The sequence below is a fragment of the Lolium rigidum genome, chromosome 4 (assembly GCF_022539505.1).
Source record: "Lolium rigidum isolate FL_2022 chromosome 4, APGP_CSIRO_Lrig_0.1, whole genome shotgun sequence".
Classification (NCBI taxonomy): domain Eukaryota; kingdom Viridiplantae; phylum Streptophyta; class Magnoliopsida; order Poales; family Poaceae; genus Lolium; species Lolium rigidum.
Window position 1 is genome coordinate 36,744,518 of NC_061511.1, and position 7,066 is coordinate 36,751,583.

Consider the following 7,066-nt stretch of genomic DNA (forward strand, 5'->3'; position numbering starts at 1 on the left):
CTCGACTCGACACGACACGTCACGACGCGCGCCGCGCTCGTGGTGAGTGGATTGAGCCTCGAGCCGAGACTTTCCTTACTTTTTGCAGCTCAGGAAAACGAACGAGTCCTAGACGGACGCGTCGCGGTTAGTCGGTTCGGGTCGCTCCCGGATCGTGGGCTATCCGTAACCGACTCGAAACGTTCGTGCGACGTGGGCGTGGCCCACGTTGCCTAGGGTTTCCCGAGCCTATATAATCTCCTGCCCGGCTACCGCGAAACACATCCAATACACGAGTTAGGGTTTCCACCTCTCTGCGCTTGCGCCGCCATCGTAGCCTACTCCATCCCGCGCGCCGACGTGCATCGGCGAACGGGAGAGCAGGTCTCCGGAACCGCTCGTCCTTGCGATCCTGTACGGGAGAGGGCGAATTAGGTTTTTGGGAAGCGCTCGCGCGACTGCTCAAGCTCTTCATCACGGGTCGCCTTCCGTCCAAGTCGGGCGGTGCTGCCTACCGTCGTCTTCAACGCCGTCTACTTCGACCTGTCGTCAACAACGTTGTCATCAACAACGTTACTGCTGCGACATCGTCTGCTACACCTCCACCAGATCGGTACGTGCGACATATCTCGATCTGTTTAGCGATGGATGCTTTACTGTTTGTGCTGCTGCTGCTCATGTTGATTAATGCATCTAGTATGTTCGAGTTTCACATGTTAGTAGTTGCTGTCGTCATGCTTAATATTCTGGAATTAATCATGGAAATTGTGCCTAATTATCCAACATCCACCAGATCTTTGGGCAAGTAATGAAGAGATTCACACTGTCGTGGAAAAAGCATCTACATCTGCATCAATAGTAAGGCAAACGCCAATCTATGAGTCCTCCATAACTTCATGGAACGTATAGTGTAGCTTGGATTGCAGGAGCTCCATGCAGCACATAAGCGGCGGAGCAGGCTGCTGAAGCAGCGCACGAGATCGAACTCCGTTCTCTTCGATGCAGATGTCGCTCTCATCTTTCTTTCAAGCAGTATCTTCATCAGCTATCGACAGTGTTATAATTCATTCTTCGGTAGTATGAACGCTGCTACTCTAAGTTTCAGTTTACGCTATTGTTTTCTTCTGTGATTTCCGTTGGGATGGGAGGGCAGGGGCGGCATCTGGAGGTGGCCGTCTGGCCGAAATTGCTCGAACACCCCATCCACGAGCTGCAGGAGCTCAAAATCGGCAGTCGATCCTCAGCCACGAGTTCGAGCTGTAATAATCGCGAGTTGCTTCTTATCCCCAGCCTTCCCATGCGCGACGCCTGCCCACTTTGCCCCTCCTCAACCCAGGTGCGGCGCTCGCCCCGTCTGGCCCTCCGCGGCTCCACCCATCCTTGGCAGGGTCCGAAGCGGCCCGAGCAGAGAACCTAGTCGCGGATAGGAGAGAAGGTATTCCGGTTGCCAAAGATTCGATTTGATCTGCTCGATTGCGCATCTGATATTCTGATTTGACGCGTTGACTTCGCGACGTCCTCCCGTGGCCTCCGCCGTGGCCGAGCTCCTCCGCCCCTGCCTTCGTGCGCCCTCGACACAAGGGGACTCACCCTCACCTCGTGCGGCCGTCCAACTCCGGGCCGGCCGCCGCCTCAAACTCATCGCCATGAACCTCCCCTCGTCGACATGAGCAAACCCCCACCTCTTCTCAAGGGGCATGGGTGCGATGTGCGGATACCAATTTTCGCGAGGAAGAAGCACGGGAGAGGAGGAGAGCACCAGTCGAACCATTCAATCATCCCTTGATCCTACTTGCTTGGCCGGCAGCGGGAGTCGCGCGGCTCAAGCAGTTCTGTTAGAAGAAGGAGACAAAAAGAAAAGAATAAACGAACAGGTATTATGGCATTTTGATGTATTATGTAGATTGGTGGGAGGGCAAAACGGTCCCAAAAAAAACGTTGACGAAACTTTTTGGCAGAAACCTTAGCTCATACGGACCAAACCGAGGAAACGCTTCTCCCTTTATTATTAATTATTATTATTATTATTATTATATATATATATATATATATATAGAGAAACTCTATTAGATACCCTGGGTGCAGAATAAGTAATTCTGCACCCGGGTCGGATCGAACGAGCCCATTTGTCCTGGCTCCACCGAACCTGATGGACCGATTACATCCCGCGTGACCGCGTCCAACATAATTTTATTTTTTCTTTACATCGACGGTTCTATACTTTTGTGGTCGTGGTGTGCTAGGAGCTACCCACCGTTGTCAAATCGAGTGCCTGCGTGCGGTTGTTGGAATCGCCGGGTGGAGTGGTGCGGCCGACGATCGACTGCTCTGCATTGTGGCTGGCGGCGAGCGGCTTCAATCGGAGATTGCTGCCGGTAGTAAGCGGCTTCAGATGGGGATTACGGCCGGCGGCGAGCGGCTTCAGCTGGGGATCGAGGCGAGCGGCGGGTGTCCTCGGCGGCCTGAATCGATTCCGGATCAGTTACCGGACTCGGCGACGTAGTGAGCGGAAGGCGGCCAGGCGGGCGTCCCGTTCCTCGCCCAGCAGTTCGGTTGGCTGCTGCTCTCCCGCCGGTCGCCGTCCCGTTCATCACCCCCAGCTGGTCGTCTACTCCGCCCCGGCGACGGCTCGCTGTCTCGTCCGCCCGAGTGGGCTTCGACTTGAAGGTACGGTGTGGCGATTAATCTTTTCCTTCTTTCTATCGTGCAGCATTAGATTCCGTCCCCAATTGCAGAGGCGGATCCATTGATCGCCCCTGACTCCACCTAATTACAACTCAGAACTTTCTGGCCCTGGCTCCAACAACGATGAGGAACAGGGGCATTGCAGCGCCTTAAATTTACTCTAGGAACTTAAAACTTGGGTTGCTTTTTTGCTGAATTGTTTGGACTGCAAAGAATTGAGGCCGGAAGTGGATGTTCAGTTCTAGTTCTTTTTAATTATCAATGCAAATTAGAGGCCGATTGAATTAGCTTGTGTGCGTTTACCTTCACAAAATGCAAGAAACGACTGCTGTAAATTGTGCTCATCATGTGCATCATTGTCCATTTTCTTGGCGAAATAAAGAACAGGCTAACCTGGCAGTTTCTGGCTTTCTGCACAAGTTTAGAAGCTAATCATCTCATTTATTCAAGATCATAAGATTTTCAATTAATTGATTACTGTTTTAGTTGTACCTGTGCTCAGTTGCATCTTCGTACATAGATTTTGATTGGCAATAAAGAATGGAATAACTTCGTGAATAATGTTCTGGGGGAGCTGATCTATTACGGTCCTATTAGGTGAGCTCAAGTCTGAATCCAATAGTGTAGGTTCTGTTACTATTTTTCATTTGGAGTTTCTTGATCCAGTGATTATTCATATTACTCAAAACCTAATGTTTGTTTCGGAAATCCAATTTCTGCATCAGATTTAGCTCAAGGTAAATTGTGTCAGCCGATGCAGAAAATGGGTTTCATATTACCTTTTTGATACATTACCTTTTTTTAGGATTATATTTAGCTTTTTTGGGAGGTTCACATTTTTTCGATTCACCTATAAGCATTTCTCTAATTTCTCGCTAAAGTTTCATATTTGAATATGGCCCGGAGTAATTTTAATAACAAGAATTTTGACTGTTCACTCATGTTATTGCTTGTTAGTCTTCCGGTACATAATCGAGATGGAAATGTGCTATTTTGGTGAGTAATCATGCGATTTCTAGCTAGCCAGATGAGAGTGTGGTATGTAAAGTTATCATTGAAAGGTCGAAGTTTTCTTCCTGCCGTTTCTTTTCATTCAACACTATTTTTCTCTACTCATTCCATTTTCATCTTTCTAATACAAGTATACAAATGATTCTATGCCAAATGAATTTATCTTCCAGTCATTTTGAATCATATATTACGTTTCCAGCAACCTGTAGTGTTGTAATCATCTATGGCTGAAAATACAAAAAAGAAAACAAAGCACTAGAGGATAGAAACCCTCCCTAATATATTTAGATGCGCAATCTTATAAAACACATGTTGCGAAAGCTTTTGTTTACTTGTCGTAATTTTTCAGGCACGTGAAGCCATACCGTTATTCTTAGATGGTGTGACATTAGGCAGACATCCCACCATGCCATTAGTTCAGAATTCAGAATTTTTTCTTACATGCTTGTTTGGATAAAACTTACCAATCCATGAGGATTAGAATCTTATCAATTAATTGAATGCTGAATTTGGTAGTTCTGAAATAGCTACCTCTCTCCCCGCAAAAGAAAAAGATGTAGCTAACTCCCGTATAAACATGTATTTTAGATCTTTTGGAGTGCTAGATTATGTAACCTTTTTGAGTTGTTCCAGAAAAAAGAAGTAGCTAACTTAATATTTTAATATGGCTTGGTTTTATTCTATCATTGATTCTAAGAAGCTTATGATGAGGTATACAGCTTTCCATGTAAAAAATATTAGAAAATCTTGGCTCACCTTCTGCATGTCGCCACAGAATAACTTATGATCCTTCATGTAATAAGTTGTTGATTTTGTTTCCTTCTTATCATACATACATCAGCCACTTATTACTGAAACAAAAAATCCTACTTGTGGGGTTTCAAATATCTACTGGAGCTTACAGATTGAGCATCTTTAACAAATTCTTGAAACAAACATATTTTATGTCGACTGCCACAAGACTTTTGATTCTATATGGAAGGTCCAAATCATCTTTTTTTTTTCCATTTTGGCAGTAGGCCAATAGCTACAAGCGAGACAATATTTCTGAAACTTAGATGATATTTATGTCCATTTGGGCTTCGACGCATGAGAAAATGTTAACTGAGGGCACATGTTGCCCCTGATGTTATTTCTGTTGTTTTTGTTGGAAGTAGGTATATGTAGAGATAAAGTACACTTGTCCAAACACCAATAAAGATAGTGGTATTTGCGAAGGACTGCCTCAACTAGTTCTTAGTTGGCTTCAACAATTTTAACAGCGGGCTTGGTTTCGGCAAGAGCGGCACGATCCAAGCTCATCATCAGGCATCTTCCTTTCCAATTGCTGCTAATTACTTACTGATTGATATTTCAAGTTTTAGTTTATCTTTTGCTTATTGATTGTGTAAGCGATTTGACCTTGTCAGGCTGAAGCGGCAAGCATGGAGGCAGCACCGGCGGCTCGCCGTACAACATGTTCTCGTCAGAGATGCAGTGCAGTGGTCGAAACCGGAGGTCGATCCTGTCGCCACCGATGGCCTTAGGCACCCAATGGCAGAGGAGGATGGGGTCTTATGGCGACTCCAACAGCAGCCTTTCTACCAGACATCAGTTCCCCGAACAATTTTCTCTGGCACCGCTTCGCTGCAGACTAGCTGGCTATTACAAAGTGCCGGAGAAAAGTTTATTGATGGCCAGATGAATTTTTGTTTTAGAAAAAACAATTGCGGAGGTAGGCAGGAGCTAGCTATGGGAGTAATCGGGGGAATTCTTACGATCCAGAAACTGATTCATTCATTTTTGTTGCAACGTAAAATTGTGTAAATGTGATTGCTATGTATTTTTGATACGTAAAATTGTGTAAATGTGATTATGCAATTTATTCTTGCATAGCCCGTGGTATAAGTTTGTATTGCAAGTACAATAGGTTACGTCAGATTTATCTCATGTGCATATCCCAGCGTTTTCAGATGCAAAAGCCGTCACAATGTCACATGAACAAAAGCAGCGCGCGGGACTGATTCTGAACGCACGTCGTAAAATTACAACACATGCAGAATGGCCTTTGCGAGATGGGCGCGCTAGTTTGGACGGAGCATCGTAAAATTACAACACATGCAAAACGGGTCGGCTTGTGCACGGATGGGAAGCTGGTGCGGCGCTGAGGATGGCTCGGGTGCAGAATAATATTCTGCCCCCAGGGAGTCAAATAGCGCGTCTCTATATATATATATATATATAGAAATAGCATGATGTACATCTCACCTCTAATATATGCACCTTTGCAGGCGGTATTCGATTTCCACTCTTCAGAAGTCACAGAGGCAAGATTCAGAACTAAAGCACAAAGTGCAATCTAGGAGCGGGTGCTCATCATCCCTTACAGGACGCACAAGGTAAAAACCAAAACAAATTAAAGGCTACATTGACCAAGTAGCTTTGAGAATCAAAGTCGTTGGCAAGCAGCTTCAGGTTAGCCGTACTCCATCCATCCTCTGCTCGTGTCGACGGTTTCCATTGTCGCGTGCTCCTTGACCAGCAATCCCTGCTTGGTCGAGCTGTGTATCTTCAATTCAACCGATGGCCGATGTAAAAGGTCATGTGGGTGAGGTTTCGCAACTTATCCTAGTTCGGAAGCATGAACTATTTCCACGAACACCAGAGCTCCTCCACTCCACTCCATGCCTGATGCTGATGCACCGCGTCCACTCCACCACGCGCGCTGCTGATATATCCCCCGCCACCGCTCCTCGAAGTCCACATGTTGGTAAATCTCAAGCAACCAAGTAGATCTCGGCTCATTTTACCTAGGAGTCTCTCAGTTCATGGTGTGTGGTACCAGAAGAGGGAAGCCACCGGAATCGCAGGAGGCAGGGCCGTCTGCAGGTTCTCAGGATCTAATTCACTTGGCTATGACAACAGTTAGGAGAGAGAGTTGTTCCTGCTACACTTCAACAACTCAAATTAATTGTGTTAGAGCATCACTAGTGAGGAGGAGGCTGTCGCATGCCCTAAATATCTGTTTTGTCCGACCGCACCAAACGGTGTCCATCACGCTAACACATTCACACGTGTATACAGTGGCGGAGCTCCCATTCTGGCGAGCTGTGGCGTTCGCCAGATCTAAGCATCGCAAGGTAAATACATAGTATGCTTAACTTGTGTTCTGATTAGAGCTAGTTTCATGGGTATGTACGTTGACATAGAGAAGAAATCCAACCAGAAAACATGGATGGGCCCTCGTAGGATTTTTTAGCTGAAAAAGTTGCTTGCTACGGCGGCCTTTATACAATATACTAATGATGAATCTTTGGCTCGGACCAAAATAATTGATTTGAGAATGTGTAATATGGATTTAATAAATAATTGATTCTTTGATATCCTACTTTTATATTGAATTTTTTATTAC

General features: G+C 45.9%; 1 long non-coding RNA gene across 1 annotated transcript; it reads left to right on the plus strand.

The window, feature by feature from the left end:
- The first annotated feature begins 2,206 nt into the window (after positions 1 to 2,206).
- Positions 2,207 to 5,599, plus strand: LOC124707654. The gene is made up of 2 exons (XR_007004960.1): positions 2,207 to 2,646; positions 4,833 to 5,599. It is a non-coding gene; the product is annotated as an uncharacterized LOC124707654 (long non-coding RNA).
- The last annotated feature ends 1,467 nt before the right edge of the window (positions 5,600 to 7,066 follow it).